Source organism: Bacillus rossius, chromosome 1, assembly GCF_032445375.1.
Source record: "Bacillus rossius redtenbacheri isolate Brsri chromosome 1, Brsri_v3, whole genome shotgun sequence".
NCBI classification, from domain to species: Eukaryota; Metazoa; Arthropoda; class Insecta; order Phasmatodea; family Bacillidae; genus Bacillus; species Bacillus rossius.
The window spans coordinates 197,589,239-197,612,448 of NC_086330.1; the positions used below are offsets into that span (position 1 = coordinate 197,589,239).

General features: G+C 35.1%; 1 protein-coding gene across 2 annotated transcripts in view; it reads left to right on the forward strand.

The window, feature by feature from the left end:
* Window positions 1–23,210, forward strand: part of LOC134527218 (failed axon connections) — a 570,515-nt gene that overhangs the window by 2,534 nt on the left and 544,771 nt on the right. The window lies entirely within an intron of this gene.

Here is a 23,210-nt window from a genome sequence, read left to right on the forward strand (position 1 = left end):
GAATTTTTTGCTAGCAAAAGAATGAACAGGAATAATTGGACGTCACGAAAGTTTGGGTATTTGTTTCTTACCCATAAGGGGAGTATTTGAAAACATTTGCCTTGGCTTTACGTATCAACACATCAACCGTTTGAGCCGTATGACGTAGCGCATGAATGATAAATAATCTTGTTTCAAACCACGCGCGGATGATGCACGATCTTGGCCGGAAATAGAACGACGTAGAACGTTCTATGCTTTGTTACGGTACTTCTGCCCAGTGTGCGTATCAAACAATCGCAACTTCCTCCAATCATTGTATTTTCCCAGACAAACTTTGGTATAAGTTTGGTATCACGTATCCAAAGTATCACAGAGGATACGTTAGCTTCGACTTCGAATCCGCGATTCATTTCCGAAGAGGTACCATAGTTACTATACCGTACCATAAAAATCGGGCGAGTCCACGAAAGACGTTCGTGCAATACAGGACTAACTTTATTGTAGAATATTGAGGCAATTAACCTACAAATGAAACAAAAATTATTTCGACCTTATACAGGCTGTTTATCAGCTTCGTGGGAACCTACTCTACTTTATATTTTAAGGCGCACTCTGGTTTTGATTTTAAGGCGCCTTCAATGTGGGTCGACCCGACCCGACAATAACTTGTGGTACCTATAACAATGAATAATGATCGTAAGTTGAATACAATATGTATTTTCCTTTTTAATTTCAAACTTCATAATTTATTGTTATATCACAAAGTTTTTGTTATGCGCAGTATCTATTGATGTGTACTAAAATAAAACAGCAATCATCATATATCACAGGATCATAATGTATAGGATCACGCCATAAGGATCTTGTTTGTGAAGTTACCTGTCTATTGCAGTAAAACTTTGTGTTTATAATTGAAATACTTTATTTATTGTGTGGTCTTAATATAAAAGCTTCCAACAGTAAAGTTATAGTATGACTAGTTTTAATCGGACAATGGTATTAATAAGAAATTATAACCCCCCAGGCATTTACACTAAAAACGTTACGCAAGGGAGAAATTCTATGAATATTCTCTTGTTAGATTAGATAATTTTTTTTAATGTCATTTAGAAAATAACCTGTCATGTTTGACGAATATGTAAAGAGTATAGTTTTTTTCGAAAATACATAATTTTTTTCTGCCCCAATGCACTAAGTCGGATATTTTTTACACATTATTCGAATTAACCATAGCTAGTTTTGTGTGGGAATCCTGCAATAGAAACGTCATGCAATATTTTCTTTTTCTTTATCGCAGATAATGGTCATGGTAACTTTTGATTGTTACTCTGTACATCTCCGGTTCGTGTTAGTCTCTGGAGTAAACGTCCATCTTTCAGCACGGGGGAGTGTTACCTGTGCCGCGGCTTGTTGTGCCACACTGAGTAGATAAGCCCCGTGCGCCGGCAGTCTTGGGGGCATATCACTGGAATTCCATACTGACGTAATCGCTTACGTCATTACCACCCCTACATTCTTACCGGGACAAGCGCGGGAATATGGGGATTTTGTGCGGGGTTCTATAAACACGCGTATTGCATTTTTTGACTTTTTTTTTTTTTCGGTATCGTAAACTACACTATAATCCCCCCGCTATAGTTTATTTGCGATACAGAAATTTCATTATCAAGTACACTATTTCTAAAATGTTATAAATTACATCGGTATCCTGAATTATAACAACGTCCCCTATTTATTCGAGCGTTTCATAATTCTGAAAATTAAAAGTTGCTGGAACCGTGGATTATATAGAATTAAAAACCGTATCACAAAATACACTAGACCGGGTGAGACTGTAGTGTACTTTACGATACCGCGAATATTCTATTATATTTATTACTATCAATAAATTTACTGGTATCGCAAAATACAAAAGAATTGGCGGAACTTAGTATGAACAATACCAGGAATATATTCCCTATAAATTATTTCAATATATTATCGGTAACACAAAATACACTATACCAGAAGGAACTGTTTTCTACTTCACGATATCGCGGTTCTTTTTCCTATAAAACTCTTTATTTTCAAATAATTCTTCCCCGTTTAAGCGCGCACACAATAAATCGAGTGGGACAGCAGTCTACTTTATAACTGGGAAAATTTTAATTACCAGTATCGCGTAATAGACTATACCAGTTGGGACTGTATTTTACTTCATGATACCCATGAAATCTTACCTAGAAACATATTATTTCTAGTTAATGAAGTACCGCTATCGCAAATTACACTCCATTCTACTTCATGATATCGTGAAGTTTTTCGTATAATATTAGTTTCTATAATTTATTTACCGGTATCGCAAATTATACTACACAGAGTGCGACTATAGTCTTCTTCACGATACCGTGAAAATTTTGTTGGAATGTCTGTTTACCACATTAAAAACCAGTATCCCTAAGGTACAAGAGTTTGAAATAAATCGAGGCCTACTTTAGATCACCTAAACCAATATTTCACCTTAATTAAATACGCAACTGTCACAACACGATATACACATAAAACTACAAATCACAACAAGTTCACATCCATTAAACCTTACTTACATTTCGTGTTTTTTACAGCAGTGATTTTATACTATCAATTTTTATCTTACAGTTGCATCATTCACTCCAAAACCAATCGCCGTTTCTCCATTTAATATTCTTAGCTCGCGAAACGCTATCCGTCTTTCGTCCATTTACTAATACAATTTAAATACACACATTCTTACCACTGCACCTTTATAAAAATCTGTTACAAATAAACACCTTGCTCTTTACTAAATACAAGTAATTGTTTGCACACATATTCACTACGATTCTTATAACATTCTGAATACCTATTGCGTAGACCTATTTATTTATTTACTTACGCAACTGTTATATCCTTATTACATAAGTCCTCGTACCTCATCCGCGCCAAATCACAAACAAATTAACATCAAAACACCTCCGGTAACAACACAGTAATGGCACACCTGCGAGCTGACTGCTGTATCATGTTTTACGGTACACCAGGCTCGATATTGCTACAAGCACCTCGATAATGGTCCTTCTGAAAACCCTGGTTTGTGTTGCGTTGCGAAGTAGCGATATACTCTCATGCCTCAGCATGTGCGCGTTGCAGTGTGTCTTGCTCATGCCTCGAATGAAGTACCCGAGTCAATCAGACTTCAAAATTCCCTTTCTGTGTTTAAGAAATATTATTCAGGTACTTGCTTAGCTCCGATAATCAGGTTTAGCTATGGTATCATATATGTGTGATTGAATATGTGTGAATGTACGTGTATATGTATGATTTATTGTAAGAAAATGTGTTGGTATATATATTTATATTGTTTGTGTCTTCGTTAGTTTTTACATAAATGTTTAGGTTATTAAATATCTTTAAATCTTTATAACTGTAGCATTAGGTAAAATAAAAAAAGGCCTTTTTATAATATGCGTATAATGAATTATACTTTGATAGCTTTTGTTATTTTCATATTTGTACTGATATGTTGATTCAGTTATTATTTAAAGGTATTTGTGACAATTTTTGGTAAGTCTAGGTTATAATATTTATCAGTTTTACTTTGCATGTTCCTAGTTAGTAAAGATGTGGTTAAGTGTAAGACAAGGCAGTACGCCTTAACTTCGCCACTTAAAATAAGACAATAAATAAATACACATTCAATACAGCCAGAACTAGGTTTGGCCATGTTTCCTCTCGCCAGCTGAGCGAAATGAAAACCCGTGTCTGGGATGATTGTCATTGAGTGCAGGGGCGCAACAACAGGGGGGGAGGGGCAAGGGTATTTTGCCCCTCCTCTGAAACCTTGAAGTGGGGGCAAACGGGGGCAGAAAAAGTTATGTCTAATCAATTTTTAGATAATAAAACTGCTTAAATAGCACCATTTTCCACCTTGAAATACAAATTTTACCGGGGTAGGACCTCCGGACACCCCCCTCCCCACCCCGCTTCAATAAGGGGGATCGATAATTCTTTATAAAATAGTATATTGCCCCCCCCCCCCCCTTTGGAAATTTAGTTGTTGCGCCCCTGATTGAATGCATGTATGTTAAACGTTTCTTCCATTTCACTATACAAATGTTTTTACACAATGGCATGGGACATGTCAAAATATAAAAGTAAAATGTTAAATATACTAAAAATACAAAATATAGACTTACAGAGCTCTAAATATAAACTTAGATAAAAGTTATTCGCAGATGGTTGTAAAACAGTAATACAGTTACAAATAGCATATAAACAAAAATGGATTCAATTATGTACAGATAAAATTAACGGTTATACAGTTACAAAATATATGTTTTACAAAATATATATAAATACACATAAAGTTAAGTGATATAGATGAGATCGTTTGTTCATGATTGTGTTGATTACTTTCTTGCAAACATTGAAAGAACATATTAGACAGAATATTTTTTTATGAACAAGGTTTTTAAGTGAAAAGTTAAGATGGCCTATTTCTATACTCTTATGTAGAGTAGTAACATTTTTGCAGTAGAACGATAAAGCATCTTAATAAAGATCGCAGGCATTCACGGCCATTGTCTGCATTTTTTTTTGGCTTCTGGATGTAGGCCGTGTCAGGTAATTGAATTGTGACGTTTCGGCATTCATTACAGCTGCCATCATCAGGTAGACTAATTCTAACTGGTGCCGCCGCCGCCGATCCATCATACTGCCATCCGGGGCATTTAGTGTGCGAGACCAGAAACCGAAGTTTCTATAACTCGCTTGGTGCATTATAAAGCAGGTGCACCCCACACTTTTGTTAGAATCACTTGGATCAACGGGCGGGGTGCGTGTCTTGTGGGATAAGTTTGGCACACGGGTCTGTGTGTGCGCTGGCTTGCAGTGTAATGCTAGAAAAGTTACGTGTACCTTTCGGCGGGGGGCGATGGAAAAGTACCATACTGGAAAAGTACCATACTGGTATGGTACTTTTCCGTATGGCACAATTCCGCCTCTCTTCTTCGAAAAAGACGGAAAAGTACCATACTGGAAAAGTACCATACTTGGAAAAGGACGAGGCGGAATTGTGCCATATTTTTTTACACACTCCATGGAATGACTGCAACGCCTCTTTTCTCAGAATAGTGTGGAGAATTCGTCTGTAGACAGCGCTGTCAACTCCAACAGTTTCTTAGGTTAACTCAAATGATGTCAGATAGCAGCACGTGTCCTTTTTAAGTATGGCACTTTTCCGGTATGGTACTTTTCCGTCTGTTTCGAAGAGGCGAGGCGGAATTGTGCCATACGGAAAACTACCATAATTTACTACATGATTCAAAAACATTTGTGGCAGCTATAAATTATATATTTAAGTATGGTACTTTTCCGTCTGTTTCGAAGAGGCGAGGCGGAATTGTGCCATACGGAAAACTACCATATTTTACTACAAGATTCAAAAACATTTGTGGCAGCTATAAATTATATATTTAAGTATGGTACTTTTCCGGTATGGTACTTTTCCGCCTGTTTCGAAGGGGCGAGGCGGAATTGTGCCATACGGAAAACTACCATATTTTAATACCAGATTTTATAACTTTCGTGCCAGCGATAAATGAGATTTAAGTTTACAATATTTTCAAATGATTGCAACTATTAACTTTTTTTAAAAATACAATAAACCAATAATAACTAAAGTTAACAAAAGCAATGTTTCAGTGTTCCTTAAATACAATACCTCCTAAGACATACTTACTACCTTCTTAAAATATTACTACTCCCGAAAAAAAATCCATTTTAAATAACTCACTGTAATCAAATAATTTATTAGGGCAATCTTACAACTCAAGCAGCGATTGCTGTATGCTTTCTTAACAAAACGCACTATCCAATTTTTCTATACGGGATGACTGATTGTTAGAATAGGCCTATGTGTTTGGCAACAATATTGTGTATCGAAAACTTGCATTAACCCGCGAGGGATCGGCTATAATTTTCACTTATTTTTCAAAATTCTGTTATTTATTTTAATGAAAAATTATAAACCAATATTAATTAATGTATTTCATAAACAAAATATGTTTGCAAACATGCTTCAGGATAGATGCTATAAAAGTTAAATTATTTTAATATAATAATATTTAATATAAGAATTAAATAATTGTTAGAAGTTTTAGAGTGCTATTGTTGATATTCACAATTTGATAATGATTGTATTTTATAAAAAATAGTTAGGTAATGTATTGTGGATCATTGTTCTTATTTATAACTTTGTACTAAATAAATAAAATATAGCATAGCCTACCATTGGCATGAGTTAAATTCTGAGTAAATCTTCATTTTATATTATTAAATAAAGTCTTTATGAAATAAATGTAGTTAATATTAATTATCTGAAAGAATTTTAAATACTTTCAGAACTCTTGTAACGCTTATTGATACATACAAATAAAAATCCAAAGGTCTTAAAGAGTTTTATATATTGAAACTCGAAACAATAATAATCGTGGATGCGAGCATACCTACAAAGGTTTGTTTTAGATTTTTTCCTCCGAAATATTTTGTTGTTACTTACTAAATATCTATATTACGTCAGCCAGTAAGCAATAAGTTTGTACTGGCACCGCAAATTCCAGAAATTTCCAAGACATGAAAATCAGCTGTTGCAGCTTTTAAATTTAAGTTCTTAGATTTTTTGAACATACTTTTTAAAGATTCATGTTGATATTGTCTTTACAAAAAAAAAAAGCCTACAGATATCTGTTATTTGTTTGAGATTAGAGATGGTGAATGTGTAGTGAGATCATTTGTTTCTTTTATGCCAAAACTGTGTCCTTCTCGTCCATAAACCTGATATCAGCACGTATCATACTGACAGTTGTAGTTTAAAACATTGAATAATATTTGTTTATGTATTAAAAATACATTTTCAAACATGTCAAATAAAGAAGGTGTTAATTCGTTCAATAATTGTAATAATCATTTTCTTGCTACATCGAATTAAATTTTATTTATTTTTTGCTTTAAATTTGATTATCTGTTAAACGATAACAATTACTTTCAAATAAATGTGTGAATTTCAATATAAAAATGCTACTATGGTCTTAAGTAATGAAATGCTTATCACATAGTTCGAATACTCGAAAGACATGGGTAAATTATGGCTGGTATCTGAAGAACCTATAGAACTAAGCAGCAATCAAATGCTTGCGATTTTATTTCAAATGTTAACTCCAGGTCACTAGTTGAAATGCAATCCATTGTATTGATCTTAGTCACGTGACCGAAAATCATAACTCCCTGACAACACATAAAAAATAAATTAAATATTGCAAGATTTAAATTATGTTTAAAATGAGGTATCAGTTCAATTAAGTTTTGTTTTTGGTTAATAAACTAAGTTACATAAAAAGGACGATAAATTGAAACTCAGCGGATCATTTTACAAAACAAAATATATATTACTACTTTATTTAACCTTCTTTATGTATCTGATGGGTTGTCGGGATTCACAGTCAGTTTTTTTTGGTCTGAAATCTGGTGTGGTTCTGTTTTGGTCGTGTTGGGGCTGTTTTCAGCCATGTACCGTGAAAAATACCAGAAAATTATTTTTACGTACTGATGTAAGAAATGTAAATATGCATACAGTTTCCTCGCCTGAGGCAGGGTCTATGCGGATGAAGCTGACATTTGTTACGTTTGTGCAGTGTTGGAAAATAAGTTTAAATTACATATCAATGCTAACCTTTTATCATACACTGCTGTAACGGTGATTCTTTTAGTTTAAAAAAGTAAAAAAAAAAAAGAAACAAGGTGTGATTTCGTCTAGATATAAGTATCTATATGTTTATTTGACTGGTAATGCTTATAACATGAAATTGATAACCTCTGATTGATTCACATATATATTATAATTATATTAAATTATTAAATCGTTGAATTATTGAATTTACATTAAAGCTCATTAAAATTACATAATTAAAAATATGGCTTGTAAAATATCTGAAATTATGGGCCGGCCCTAAACGGAATATTAGGTTTCATTTAGCGTCGGTAAACAAAAATAAAGAAATAAAACGATAGAAAAAAAACAATCCCAGAGTGATCAATAAGTGCTATAAAGTCCCAAAATAAATATTTCTGGTTTTTGATGTTGTCTACGTCGTGATACAAAAGTGGTTAGGGAAGTAAAAAAAAAAAAAAAAACTTTAGCACCGGAGGTTTGGTGCTCGCTGGCCGAAACAGAATTTATGTCTTCAGGGCGCCCTAGTAGTCCTGATTGCTGGAGGACTCGAAGGAGGAACTGCTATGTCCGGATATGGCTCTTGGACCCTTTGACCCTGTCAGACAGGGAGGTGGCTTCTAGTGTTCGAAGCGTAGCTCGCCAGGATCCGAAGATCGCAAAATCACGGAAGTCACGGATGTTTCCATAATTAAAAAAAAATATGTATATGTTAAATATAACTACTGAAGCATAAATACTTCTACGATGAATGTAGATGGGATAAGAACTAATTAAAATGACTTGTAGGGACAGCATCCCTTGCCGAGCTGACTACATCTTTAGTTACGGCCGGACAGGAGTCTTGCGGGGCGTCTCGCCGATGATATGATTCAGTCCGTAGTTTTCCGAGTGGTAAATAAACAAAACTCTGACTTCGATATCTCTAAGTTGGTAGCACTGGCAGATGTCCACGCGACCTACTGAGAGGTGTCCGAAACGAGTAAATATCGACTCAATCAAATTGTCTGCTACAACGTGGGGCTAATCGAGGGACAGGTACCGATCTCTGGCGACTGGCAAAAGGACTAGCGGACATAGCTTACAACATAAGTCGCCAGGGGGCAGTGGTGTAGCGCGGCCATACGTTAGGAAGGCTGTCTCTTAGCCTTGAGTCGTCGGGGTTATTAGCCCAGGTCATTGCTCTGGCCAATGTTCCCTGTGAAGCCTTTTATGAAAGGGGGGGGGGGGGGGGGAGTGAAAACTCGCAACCTCAGTCGGAAAGGAGGCTCTACCGAGCCTGGAGACGTGCCGAGGTCTTGGGCAAGACGACTCGTGTTCGTGTCCGAAACTCGCTCACGTAAGGAGGGTTCTCAGGAACTGCCTGATCTGATAGTCTGCTGGGGAAAGCACTCCTTGACACGGAGAGGAGGAGGAGGAGAATATCAGCCAGTGAATGTGCGTTAGAAGCGGGGTTAGACGAGTACACTGCACGACATGCATTGCATTGGCAAAAATCAGATTCAGTAGAGGGAATGATTGGGGTGACTGGTCTGACAAAGGTTAAATGGGAGTGTTTAAATATGAGCCGCTAAAAATTTTGCTGGAAATTTCGTTATCTGGAATCGTGGCAACAACATGCCAATTCAGCAAATATTCTGGAATTGGTAAAGTACTACAATCATATATGCTCTTTATATGGGACGAATGCATATGCCTCACAAACAAAAAGATCTACAAGCTCTTTATCGCAAACTTAAAGTTTGGTGAGAAAATGAACAGCTATTTGATGGTGTACTCATTTTATTGTATTCTGATTTTCGACAAACTCTCCCCCTTATACCATGCTCTAAACTAGCTGATGAACTTAATGCATGTCTCAAATGGTCAGTGTAATGTCAACCAGTACAGAATTTGTCTTTGAAAACATGATGCATGTGCAATTTCATTTTTTCGGGGCACACTTTTGTTTAAATCTGTACCAGAACTAATACATATAACTAATTATTGTAGTCATAATTCTCTAAGAACTACCACATTTGCGCTATTTACAACTGTTATGTTTGGTTTGTATTTTCCTATATAAATAGGGCAAGCTTCAAGGACACGTTTGTGAATCATGGTCGCCAGGTAGCGCTTAGGAGAAGCCGAGAGCGAGAGATCGCGGACAGAGATAAGACAGAGACAGCATGTATTGTTCTTGTGAAGGGGGGGGGGGGGGGGGGGTGGTTTACCGACGGGACCACATGGTCATCCAGTGTTGCCAGCTCTGTCTCATTCATTAAAGATAGCAGGCGCGTGCCTAGCTAGGGCTTTCAACTGTTAACAGAGCCATTAGGCTCATTGTCACCCAGCAGAGTATCAGCCCTGGAAGCCCGGGAAGGTCGGAATCCATTTTGCATCCAATAGAGCAGTATTCTTATTTTATTATTGTTTATTACATCAATTGATACAGTAAGGCACTAATGACCTAACATATGTGAAGCAATAATTCTGGAACCAATTCTTAATTAAACTGGTTCTCTTCCCTACGTGTGTTTCACTCGGTAGGTACCTGCATACATATGAAGGATGATGTGGAGCTACGCGTCCTGCTACACAAGTCCTCTATCTGTGGTGGGTTCTTCCCAGTCGTGACATGATATATTTACAATATATTACCTTTTCATTTATTGCACTAACGTGCGTTTTTAATTATAAAATACAGCACTTTCGAATCTTACACAATCACATATAAATAACACACTTTAAAGACTATAAGCATGAATTATATTAGAATATATATGTTTTTTTTTAACTTATTGAAGTTATAGGGCCTGATTTTTATTGTAATATTAAATAATATGACATTACTAGATAAATGCAAGAGTATTCTTATTAATTAAAGATATTTTAATATGTATTTTTGGAAAGAAATATAAAAAACATTATACATGCCGAAAATTGCAAGACATTGAATATGAACTGGAATGTGAAACAGATTAAAATAGAATAATTATATAAACGTATTATTACATAAATCTATATAAAGTCCCAAGTTAATTAGAATTAGAGTGACCTATGTCGTTCATAAATGTTTGTTCATATATGTCGTACTTCTAGGAAAGATTTCTTTTAAAGCCAGTTGCCAAGAAATATTTTGTAAATTTTCAAGAAGATTATTATAAATATGTACTACAACATATTATTATTGTAATTTTTTATTTTTAGAAATAATAGTGAATATTTAATGTCGCCCTAACTGGTTTAGACTGACTTTTGTACAAGCATAATTTTTTATACCACGGAAAACGTAATAGAGTACCTACTTTAAAATAAATGATGAATTATTGTCGTGGGCCATTCGCAGCTGGCGCTGCGCCGGGAGCCGAAGGGTGTCGACGGGGATCAATGAGCAGGCTAGTTTTCAAGAATTGGAATGGCTATTGTGAGAGCGACATTGTTCGAGGGTCGGGCCACCCTCCTCACCTGTACCCCTCGCCAGTAACGTGGGCTTGCCATAAGGTGCCAGTTTACAAATATCTGTGATTTTAAATGAATATTTCAGTTATATTAGAAAAATATCGCGTGTAACTCACTCTTACACGTGATAGAAAAGAAATTTTTTTGGCAATTCTAACCTCGATTAATATGTATAGAAGATAATTATCTAAAATAATCACAGAATTAAATGTTATATTTAGATTTTCATGACCCCAACTACAGCATTAAAAATTATATTTATAATTTCTAGGCCTTTTAAAATGTACATCTTCTATAAATTGTATCCTTAACCACATTTCAAATGTTTTCTTATTACTACTTGGCAAAATCATTTATACAGTGTATGAACTAAATAACACAGTGCACATTTTATTTAATTTCATTTATTTTTAAAGTATTTAATAATTCTAACATTTCGGCATTTATTTCAAATTTTATTAAAGTAGGAACAATAAACATGAATTAAAATATTATGACTCATTTACAAATATACTTAAATATCTGTCACAGTTCAAATACTCAGACCATAAGTTGTTTAGTTAATATCAAAACTAAGATTAAATTAGTCGTTAATTTAATATTACAACCTTACATTATAAACAGACTGCTACAAAGTAAAAAAAGTATGTCACACACTACTTTTGTTTAAACTTTTTTAAAAATAATTTATTCTAATTTGTACTTAACATATTTCCTCGTTCGTGGGGTCATAGATAATTAAAATGTGGTGTATGATTTAGTAATATATTTGGTGACAGATAATTGACTTTTAAAAGACGGGTTCCTACTGTCGCTTCCTTTGAAAAGGTTAAGAAGCAAGAATATTATCAATTCAGAACAATTTTTCACAAAAACGCTGCATTAATATTCAGACTTTAAATAATACTTCCATCGCTCCTGAAGAAGTTTAATAAAATATAAAGTGGAATGCCTCAATTTTCCAGTATACAATCCAATTAAAGTTTCATATAGATTACAATCAAGGTAAGCATACACTGAACGAACTCCAAACAAACTACCTGTGACTTTAAATTTTTTTGATAATTATTTCACATATACGGCATTCAAACCCTTAAAATATTTCTGCACAGTTATATAATATGCGAACATGGAAACTATATAAATATTTTTTTATAATCTATAAGCCTATGCCAGACTAGATGGCCATATTAGACAAAACCAGTTGGATTCCAAACCTTAAATTTATTGACCTTATTTTACCTGAACCAGAAACGAAATACTAAAAAAAGGGCTTATCCAATCACAGCCAATTACATCAGACCGTATATAGGCTCGAAGACAAACGGAAATTCTGCGCATTCATTTGGTCGCAAGCAAGAATGCAAATATTTATACTTTTTCACAGTGTTAACGATTGAAAGGCAGTTATTTGGGCATGTCCCTCTGCGATTGTGAGCCAATGCAGCATAGATTGGTATTTGAGTTACAAACCTGGCCAAAAATATATATTTTTTGCTTTTCGTATGGAGATGCGTTAATTAATTAAATAAAAGCAATCACTTTCAACAAACTCGTGAAAGTTATACGTATGCATACCTGTAGCTGTTTACTCAAGCTTAACCCATATATATGTAGTAACGACTGCGTTGTGGTCCGCGGTCGGCCAGGTGGCTTGAATTGCCGACGTGTTTGACATTTTAAGAACAGTCTAGTCCGCCCTCCTCGCCACTGGTCTACGTCCCCGGCAGTGCGGAGACCAGTTACACAGAGGGTCGGGTTGGCAAGGCCAGCTTCAGAGGAGCCGCCTTGCTGACTGAAAGCGGCCCAAATTACTGACGCGCCACGCATACCAGTGCGTCCCGACGCTTGTTCTGGGCCATTAGGCAGCGGCACCCCTTCGCCCTGGCTCCTTCGTGCCACGTCATTTTTCCAGCAGCATCTCGGTACGTCGACGTCTAAAACCTTCGATAAAGCCAGAAAGGGTGACAGTGGAGGACCGTCCCAATAAAAGGGACGAGTGGCGTCGCGAGAGTCAAGAGTGGTACCGGGGCCTTCTCCCTGGTATAGGGGCGACAGCGTGCGATAGTTTGGAGCAGTGTGCGTTGGCGAGCGGGAGTCTCGGCGAGACCAGAATATTGAGTGCTGGGGCGACCCGGCGACTGGCGACAATCGTGCGATAGTTAGAGGCGTGCGACAGCGGTGGTGCGGAGTCGAGCGAGGGCTGCGGCGGCGGCGCGACGACTTCAGGAGCTAGCAGCGACTACTTGGAGCCGACCTCTCTCTGCGAGTGGGGACTGGGCCGGCAGCGCGGCTGGTGGCGAGAGCTGGAGTGTGTGTGAGTGAACTGCGAGACTCGATAGAGCGGAACAGACTTGTATATAGTGCGGAGACCAAAGTGTAAATAGTGAACAATAAAACAGTATTTAAACAATTAATCTTTTAATTGGGCTATTCCTCTCGAACCCACTTGGTAGGATCGTAACAATATTATACTGCCTACATACTGGATTGGATATATAACAAAAAAAAAGTCGTAAAATAACTTGAAAGTACATATTTAACAAATAAATAGACACTCGTTAACAAAAGATATAACTTACAACATTTCATCATCATTTTAACTATCATCAAAAGAACCAGCTTGTTTTTAAAAAAAAAACTCTAAGACTTTCTTTGATATTGTCTGCCTTTTTCTATTTAAGTTAGATTTCATGCCAGTGAAAATGGGTCCGAAGGTAACGCGAGCGATTTAAAATATCCTCATTACAGTCCAACCTGAAAAATGTTCTGGAGAAGCTTTCTCTGTACTGAATAAAACGTTTATTTCTCGCTTCGGCTGCTTATTCCGACAACTGACTATTCGGAAATAAAGCATGCAATGTGATCCTCGGAACATGAGTTAATATACTGTGGACTATTGATGACATAGGTTGCTAGGCACACAATTCTACATAATATTAAGCAATATTTATGGTGTACGTACCAAAATTTTCGACACTTATATCGAAACCCAAAGATATCACTTTCAATATTATTTAAAATCGGAGAATATATTCAAGATCTAGCCCTACAATGGCAGCAGCCATCCGAAACTTTGTGGTTCTGGTTGGAGACTTTGTCTGGAAGTATACTTATTAGCCATAGCTGTATTGCCTGCGGCACGATGACCCAATTGCGCTGCGTAAGTTAATTCATCTACAGGAACTTTCTTTCTGAGCTCCATTTTTTTTCCCGGTGCTTTGATTGATCACTCAAATCATCGAATTATTTATACGGTCGCCATTTCAATGAAGAGACTGGGGCAGAAGGTAAACCATTTCTTCATTTAACCAGTTTTCAATTTTTTTTTTTCAAGAAGCTTTTTTCTGTACTGTTGCACAAGGCCCATTTTAGCTTGTGAAAAATCTTAAAACTGTTAATGATGTTTGTAAGATCCGATAATATCTTAGAAGGGCACTTAATAATTTCAGCTAATGTATATATTTTTATAATTCTTAGAGCTTTACATCAAAGAACCTGTCTGCACTTCATCTTATAATATTTTGCAGTTGTTTTTGATTTGTATACATCAATGAAGCCATAGAACCTAAAAAAAATTATAAATAAAAAATCATTATCTGATATATTACGTCATATTTATCTTCGTGTTTCGGGGCCCAAGGCCAATGCTTATCATTAAAGTTGAATTTTTGACTCAAATACCAGCCTGTATGATGCCAAGCTAGTAGAGAAAGTAAATAAATCAAGTTGTGTCGATTAACAAGATAAAAAAATCTGTTCTCGCTAATAAATTGAAAAGCAAACCTCGTTTTAGCACATGTCGGACTGTTAATTCCACCCAGACGCCAGATGAATCCGAAATATTTCTGGATCTCTTCAAATAAGTATCTAATGTGAAGTCAGTACATGCGCACGAAGGTTAGTTTTCACTTAATTTCCTACATAATCTAGAAGTGGCAATCCAATCCTAATTTAAAAAAAAAAATTACAGCATAAAGGCGTAGGTACATTTAAAAGTTCCTGATTATTCTGTAATATTCCAGAAACTTTTATAAACTTATGGCACTTTTAAAAAATTACTTTATGTAACATTATATAATATGTTATTAAATACTCCAAACCGATCGATTTAATATTTTCTCATTTTTCACAGAGTGAAAATTATTCAAATGGTTTTAATTTAATGCATCCAGCATTGAAGAACTTAGAACGATTTTACGTATTATGCATACTACCTTAGTTGTTAATTTTATATAAATTTTTACTTTGGACTTAGGTTTGGATAATATTAACAATGTTTAAAATACATTTAATCAATTAACAGTAAGAAAACTTAAAATATTTTAGTTCCATCACTTCCCATTCTTACTCTAATAGTTCCTTACATAAAGAATATTTTAGCTCAAGTTTTTGGATCATGTTTATGATTCTTTTATAGATTATTCTGGATTTGAGAGTATTCCCACTACATTTTTTTTTGTCCTTCAACCCTTGTTAGTTCCACCCCTTGAAGAAATTGTTGGCAATATAAACATGAGGTAGAAAAAAAAAATTAAGAAAGTATTCAATCGTGTTCATAGTGCGTAATTTGTAGAAAATATTTTGAGGTTTTACAGTAACAAGAAAGTTTTTAAATGGTACAGATACTATCATTTCAATTTTTTAATTCTCTCCGTGTTTTTTATCCACTAGCGGCAAATTGGTTTATAAAAAAATTTCTGACAATAGTCTTAGATAAAAATTACATCTAAGATTTACAAACAATTCAAACGGATTCATTGACATGCCTACTAAGAGAGTTATGAATTTCTTTTGTCCTTCAAAGCTTGTTTCTCCCCCCTCCTTCCTTTTCAGTAAGGGTTGGTTGTATTAAACATTATTTTAGAACACAGTTTTTGGTATTACTCCTACGTTGAAATAGAAGCAATATTTGTCATATGTTGTAAGAAATAACCATTTTTCTGTTTTTCAAAAAACGTTGCCCATTTATAACCGTTGGGCGGAATTAACTAATTTGACCGATATTTATCATTGCCAATTTTTATACATTGGTTTGAAAGTTATTTGTTCAAAATTACGATAGATATCGTGTCCATAGAAAATGGAATTTATATAGCTATATAAATATATATAAATTTTTCAGTTACATACGGTTTTGGGGTTATGGACAATGAAGCATAACATTATATAATAATTTTCCAGTAGTCAGACCGTGGCAACATCTAACAATGGGTAAAATAAAAAAAAACATATATGGTTTTTATTTTTTTCATATATTATTTATGGTTTATATGCTATCTATTTCCAAGTAAATAATTATAAAGCGTTCATATGAAGAAACAATTTACGGCATAACATATTTATACAATAAGAGATATTAAAAAATAGGGCGACTGTGTTGAATGCATCAAAAAATGATTATGCACCTCACTGAAATACTGCTTTACTTTGGTAACGGTTGTTTTAGTAACGATAAGTATTTTCCGGCCAAAGAAATTTGTTAAAGTAATAATCACACATTAACGTTTTTATATGGTTGTTGTTATTGTTATCCTTTTCAACTAAGTTTAGGAGCTTCTCATATTAGACTGATTCATGTTTTATGTTCTATTGCTTGGAGAAAAATCTCATAATAAACAATAAATTATCCATAAACATCTTCGCAGCTGAAGTATTACACAAAAATTAAATGTCCAAATTCAAATACTTTTAATTAGTTTCAGTTCATTAATATGTTAGCTGAGAGTTTTTCAAACTTTTCTGAGACTACGGGTATGTGTTTGTAAAACAAAAATATATTTGCTTAATTTTCAAAACAGTATAGGTATATATGTATTACCCATAATTTTCTTTAGTTATCTTTCTTTCTAATATATGAAAAATAAGTAATGATTATTTCAGATTATCATAATTTCTTAGTAATAAAATATTGGCTAAAAATTTATGGATTCCGAAGACACGTGTCTAAAAAGTGTCTTATAAGATACAGCGATATGAGTAAATCTTTTGTGAAGTGTCTGAAGATACGGCTATGCACATAAAATAGATTTTGTGAAAAATGTACATAAATTTAACACAAATATTTGTAGAAAAACTAGTAACTGGGTATTACTGAATTAGTTTCCATCAGTAACAAATAATTTTTACAGAGTTAAAACTTCTTAAGTGGCTAAATGAACATTAAACCTAAATAAAACACGTTGGTTTTAAAATGTAATTTTTGGCAATTTCATATAAAAATTTAAAATAACAGTGTTCATTGCTCAATTAATATTATACATAATACAGAATCTTAAAATAACAAGAGAAACCAGACCAGTATGCTATCCTTTAACGAACTGAAGACTGTAAATGAATAACTGTCTGCCTCGCACCTAGCCAGAGAGGTTGGTACAAACTCATTTCCATCTCCCAAGCACACTCTGTCGTTGGCGGGGGGAGGGTGTGAGTGACCTTCCTGGAAGGAGCTGGCAACAGCAGCCTATCTCCGCCAACCCGCGTGTCATCCGCTCCCCCCTGCTTCCCCCCACCGCCCTCATGTGCTGGCAGATCGCTTCCTCAATGTTTCGATTACAAAAAGTGATGTGTCCAGGAGCTCCCACATGATTTTTTCCCTGGAGGGGAGGGGGGGGGGGGGGGCAAAGTCAGTTGTTTCATAATTTTATACTCTAAATATAGAAATTAAAAATTATTCAGACAATTTTTAAGGAAATATGTCTGTTTATTAGTATTATTCACATATTCATTAATCAGCACTAAAGTTGTTAATATGTTATGTTAATTTTTCATCAAATTGTATGTGAAACTATTTTCCAGTCAAACTCGCAGAGGGGTCAACTGCCCCTGGGTACTGCCCTCCCCCTTGTTGGCACCACTGATGCTGTCGCTTTGTTTTCAGATAGAGTATCATACTCGCAGACTTTTTTAAAGAATTCAACTCAGTCAAAAATGCAGTCGGGCCCTTTAAGTGATTAAATGAATAGCCTGAAATTTATGATATGTACTTTGAAAATTATATCTCATCATATAACCATCTTTAAGGAAATATTTAAACGTTTGAAACCATAGCGCCATTAAGGTCTTCAAAATCTATAATATAGTTTTTGTTTCACAATTTTATCACAAAAATTATGTAAATCGCACGAGTAAATGTATTACATTTAAATTATTATCCCACCACCATAATGAGTTTGGCTGAAGACCGATCTTCATTATTTTAATACTATTTAATTAAATTTAACCGATAATATATATCCAGAATATTTCCTCTTTTTAAGATAGATGTAAAAATATTCCTAAGAACTTAAACATATTATGTTAAACTAAAAGTATCATTTTGCCTTATAATTATCATAAACTGGTGTTACAACTTAATGTGACTTAATATTTTTTTTTTAAAGTAAAGTTGTTCCAATCAAGACAGTATACCACGTACGTATCAAAGTTCTCATTTAATGTTAATGTACACCTCGTAGAAAAAATGTTCGTTGTTAAAAACAGTAGTAATATACTTAAATCTATGTCGTTTGAGTACTGTAAGTTTGACATGAATATCTTTCTTTAACAGTTACATTTATTTTAACACGTTTAGATTGGTATCACACAAGATCTCTAATTTCTAGTGTATGCCACTGTACTTTAAGTTGACTACCACAGAAGAGTTATGAATGTTTGATTTATTTCTCAGGTTCAGTTTTAATGTATGTGATCAAAAAGTCAACCAACCTAATAACAATAATAATAATTTTAATAGTATCGTTCACCAGTGTAATTGCAAGAAGATGCTACAAAGCATAACTGAAGCTTGCTGGACATACAGTTGCATTATTTCTCAAATATTATAAATTATGGTAAAATACGTCTTCAGGGATGACATGCACATTTTTAGAAGCTTGACATATATTTCTACGAATCAAATCTGACATAATATTGAAATATTAAGTGATTTTGCAGACCAAGTAAAAAAAATACGTGTTTTGCTGTCAGTCTTTTTTTTAACATGCTAATTCAATATTCCTAGCTAAATTTTTCAATACGTTAGTCAATCATAAAAGTTACTCAAATTTTAAAGATTGAAACATACCGGTTATGAATAATCACAGAATTTCTAGTCCATGGATACATATAGTATTATAAAAGCTAACATGAAGTTTTACACAAATTTTCAGTACAATAATATAAAATAAAAATATCTGACACAAGTGGATATTTATTTACATGAATTGCACCTCAGTGAATTTTTCATTGTCATAAGATAATATCCGAAGAGGTATAATAAAAAAAAAATCTGGTGTAGATAATTCATTAATTTTCTCTTAGTTTAAGCAATATATATTAAATTTAAATTTTAGTATGAATTCAGTAGTGATGTTGTATTATATATTATACCTAGTAAATATTTGTATATCTATTTTTAAACCTTTAAAAAAAAATAATGAAAAATCATAGCCTATCTATCGCTGGTCTGAATGTTATTGAATCTGGTAGTAAAACATGGTAGTTTTCCGTATGGCACAATTCCGCCTCGCCTCTTTGAAACAGACGGAAAAGTACCATACTGGAAAAGTACCATACTTAGATATATAATATTTAGCTGCCACAAATGTTTTTGAATCTTGTAATAAAATATGGTAGTTTTCCGTATGGCACAATTCCGCCTCGCCTCTTCGAAACAGACGGAAAAGTACCATACTTAAATATATAATTTATAGCTGCCACAAATGTTTTTGAATCTTGTAGTAAAATATGGTAGTTTTCCGTATGGCACAATTCCGCCTCGCCTCTTCGAAACAGACGGAAAAGTACCATACCGGAAAAGTGCCATACTTTAAAAAGAACACGTGCTGCTATCTGGCGTCATTTGAGTTAACCGAAGGCACTGTTGGAGTTGACAGCGCTGTCTACAGGCGAATTCTCCACACTATTCTGAGAACAGAGGCGTTGCAGTCATTCCATGGAGTGTGTAAAAAAATATGGCACAATTCCGCCTCGTCCTTTTTCAAGTATGGTACTTTTCCAGTATGGTACTTTTCCGTCTTTTTCGAAGAAGAGAGGCGGAATTGTGCCATACGGAAAAGTACCATACCAGTATGGTACTTTTCCAGTATGGTACTTTTCCGCGCCCCCTTCGGCGGGGGAGAGAAGCTCCCCACCAGTTATATCGGCTAACTGGCGTGATGTGGTGTGATGGTGAGCTTTAGAGGCTTGTAAGTGTGCTGAAATTTCAAGTGACCTAGTTGAACTCGGGTGTGGCGTGTAGTGTAGAGCTGTGCGAGCTACTCCAACGAGACCCCTAGAGCACAGGACATGCATGAGTAGTTAGCCCATCTGTGCATGTCAAGGGTGATTCAGGCCGACACTCGCTCAGGCATATCATCGTGTGGTAGTGTTGGTGAACGGTAAATAAATTAACATGGGTTAGTACACTGCTGGCTGCCTTATGGACCGAACTGTCGCTTTTCAAAACAGTTTCGGTCAAAAGTAGGCTAAGCCAGTTTCTGCGTAAGAGCCAGAGGGCTGTCGTCACCTTATTCCTTGAACAAAAGGAGCCATGTTATTAGTTATCCTTGTACAGGTCGTAAATTGTAATTCAGGAAAAACGCCTTTTTAATTTTTTTATTTTATTTTATTTTTTAATTTTTATTTAATTTTATTTTTTATCATTTTTATTATCTTTTTCTTTAACCTAACTGTGTACACTCCCCGAGTCCTGCCCTGGCAGGTATGCATGCCTCTCGGCCTGGATCCTAAGTGGGAGTTTGGGGCAGAACCCCCTAACAGTTTTCCTGCATGGCCCTGCCCTGACAGGGTGCGAAACGTGTGTGTTTGGGAGAGGAGGTTATAAGCTCTACACGCATGTTAGCGCGTCCGGAGCTGTTGGGTGACAGCTGGCGCGGGACTGCCAACCAGTTTTGTTTGGAGAGAGTCGCGCTGTGATTGGCCGGCAAGCTACTCGGCCAATCGCGTGTCAGGACGGTGTTTGCTCGTTGTGGATGAAGTGTTCGCGGCCCCGGGGAAGGGAATATTTAGATTTTAAAAAATTTGGTGGCTTTACTGAAATTTTAGAAGTTTAGGCTTACAATTCAAAATCCCATGTCTTTCCGAAATGCAACCGGCGCTGTAGGTGAAGACAGACAGGCGGGCCACGCCCTTCAGACATAGGAAGGCGGCCCTAACACAACAGTTAGAGAACCCGAGGGAGCCTATCATACTTCTGCGTGCTTCGGAGCATTTTGAATTAGCACTATGTTTGTTTAAAGTTTATTGAGTTGGTTTATAGCTAATAGTCCTTGTGCCAGAGGCCAAAATTACATGATTTGGTATAGTTTGGGGGGACCAAACGAAACTTACAGGACTTGATTATTGGGTCATGAGGAACTGAAATAATAGTGATAGACATCTCAATATTGTAGCTTTTTAAAAATGGCAGCCATTCAAAATTGCTGCCGACAGTGAGGCATTCAAAGTCATCTCAGCTATGGTCATTCCGATTTTAACAATTTTTTTTTTAAATTAAACATCAGAGTCACGTCTTCAGTTTTGATTCTTAACCAAACTGCAATAGATTTTGCGAAATTTTGAAAAAGGCTAACATTTTGGCAGTATTGTACCGCTGTTACTGCCATTTTCTGAAAAAACAGCTTTTTAGCTAAAACAACTATGAATACCAAATAAAGCTAATAAAATGATATTTAATTTAAAAAAAACATTCAATTTAATCGGATTTTTGTAGCCTGAGAAACGATTAATTATTTATGATGACAAAGTGTCCAAGTATCCTTGTTCCAACTGCTAAAATAATATTATTTTGGTATAAATTGGGGGGACCAAACTAAACTTCCAGGACTTGATTATTGGATGATGCGGAACTTAAAAATAAGTGATAGACATCTCAAAAGGGTAGTTTATAAAATTGGCGGCAATTCAAAATGGCTGCCGACATTGAGTTATTCAAAGTCATATTTCTAAGCGATGGGTTATCCGATTTTAACCATTTTTCAAAAATTAAACAGCGGAATTAAATCTTCAATTTTTATGCTTAACTTAGTTCTTGTTAACTATAATTGGATTTGAGAAATTTAAAAAAAAAGTGCTAACATTTGAACAACATTATACTGTTTATACTGCCATTTGTTAAAAATACCCTAGCTTTTTATCAGGAAAAATTACATTTAACAAACAAATAAATTAAAATGAATTTTAATTAAAAAATGCAATTGATTTTAAAATAATAGCTTAAGAAATAATATATTCATAAATAATTCTGAATTTTTTATATGATGACAAAGTTTTCCAGAACTGTATACAGAGTAAAATGCTGAACTTGGAATGTAACTTTACATTCAAATATTTTTATTTAAATTATTGTTTTTTAAGTGTGTTTTGAACTCGTAATATTGACATGCGAGATGTATTCAGTCACCCACTTGGACCACTTCCTTGGACTCTAGGAAATGCAGATGGATCACTGAAGTAAACTAATAAAGATAAGTTTGCTCATCATTTGGAAAGTTTTACATCACCTTGTGAAGTACCAAAAACAAAATCTGCTTGTATAATAGATGCAATGTGTGTGCTGCACGCAGTACACGGAGAAAACCGAACTTTCGAAGAATTGTGTAAGGATATTCTTATTCAGTTGTTGAACATAGGGCGCTTAAGTCTGAGAATAGATGTAGTTTTCGATGTTTATAGATCAAACTATATTAAATTGTCAGAACGGGAAAAGAGGGATTCCAAAGATGGGATCAATTTTAGCTGCATTAAGAGTGGCCACAAAATAATTTGTTGGAGAAGGCTTCTGCAGAGTGGTGAAAGCAAGACTAAGTTAATAAAATTCTTGGTGGACTCTTGGCAAGGTGAGCAATGGAAAGAAATGATTGGTGACAAAGAAGATTTTGTAACATTGGAAGACCATGCATCAAGATCACATCAAATGGTTCTGAAGCTGTGAAAGATCTAACATATACTCATGAAGAGGCAGATACCCGCATAATGCTACATGCTAAACATGCTGCCATTAATTATCCAACAGTGCTTTGTTACTCAAATGACACAGATGTTTTGTTCATTTCAGGTGGTC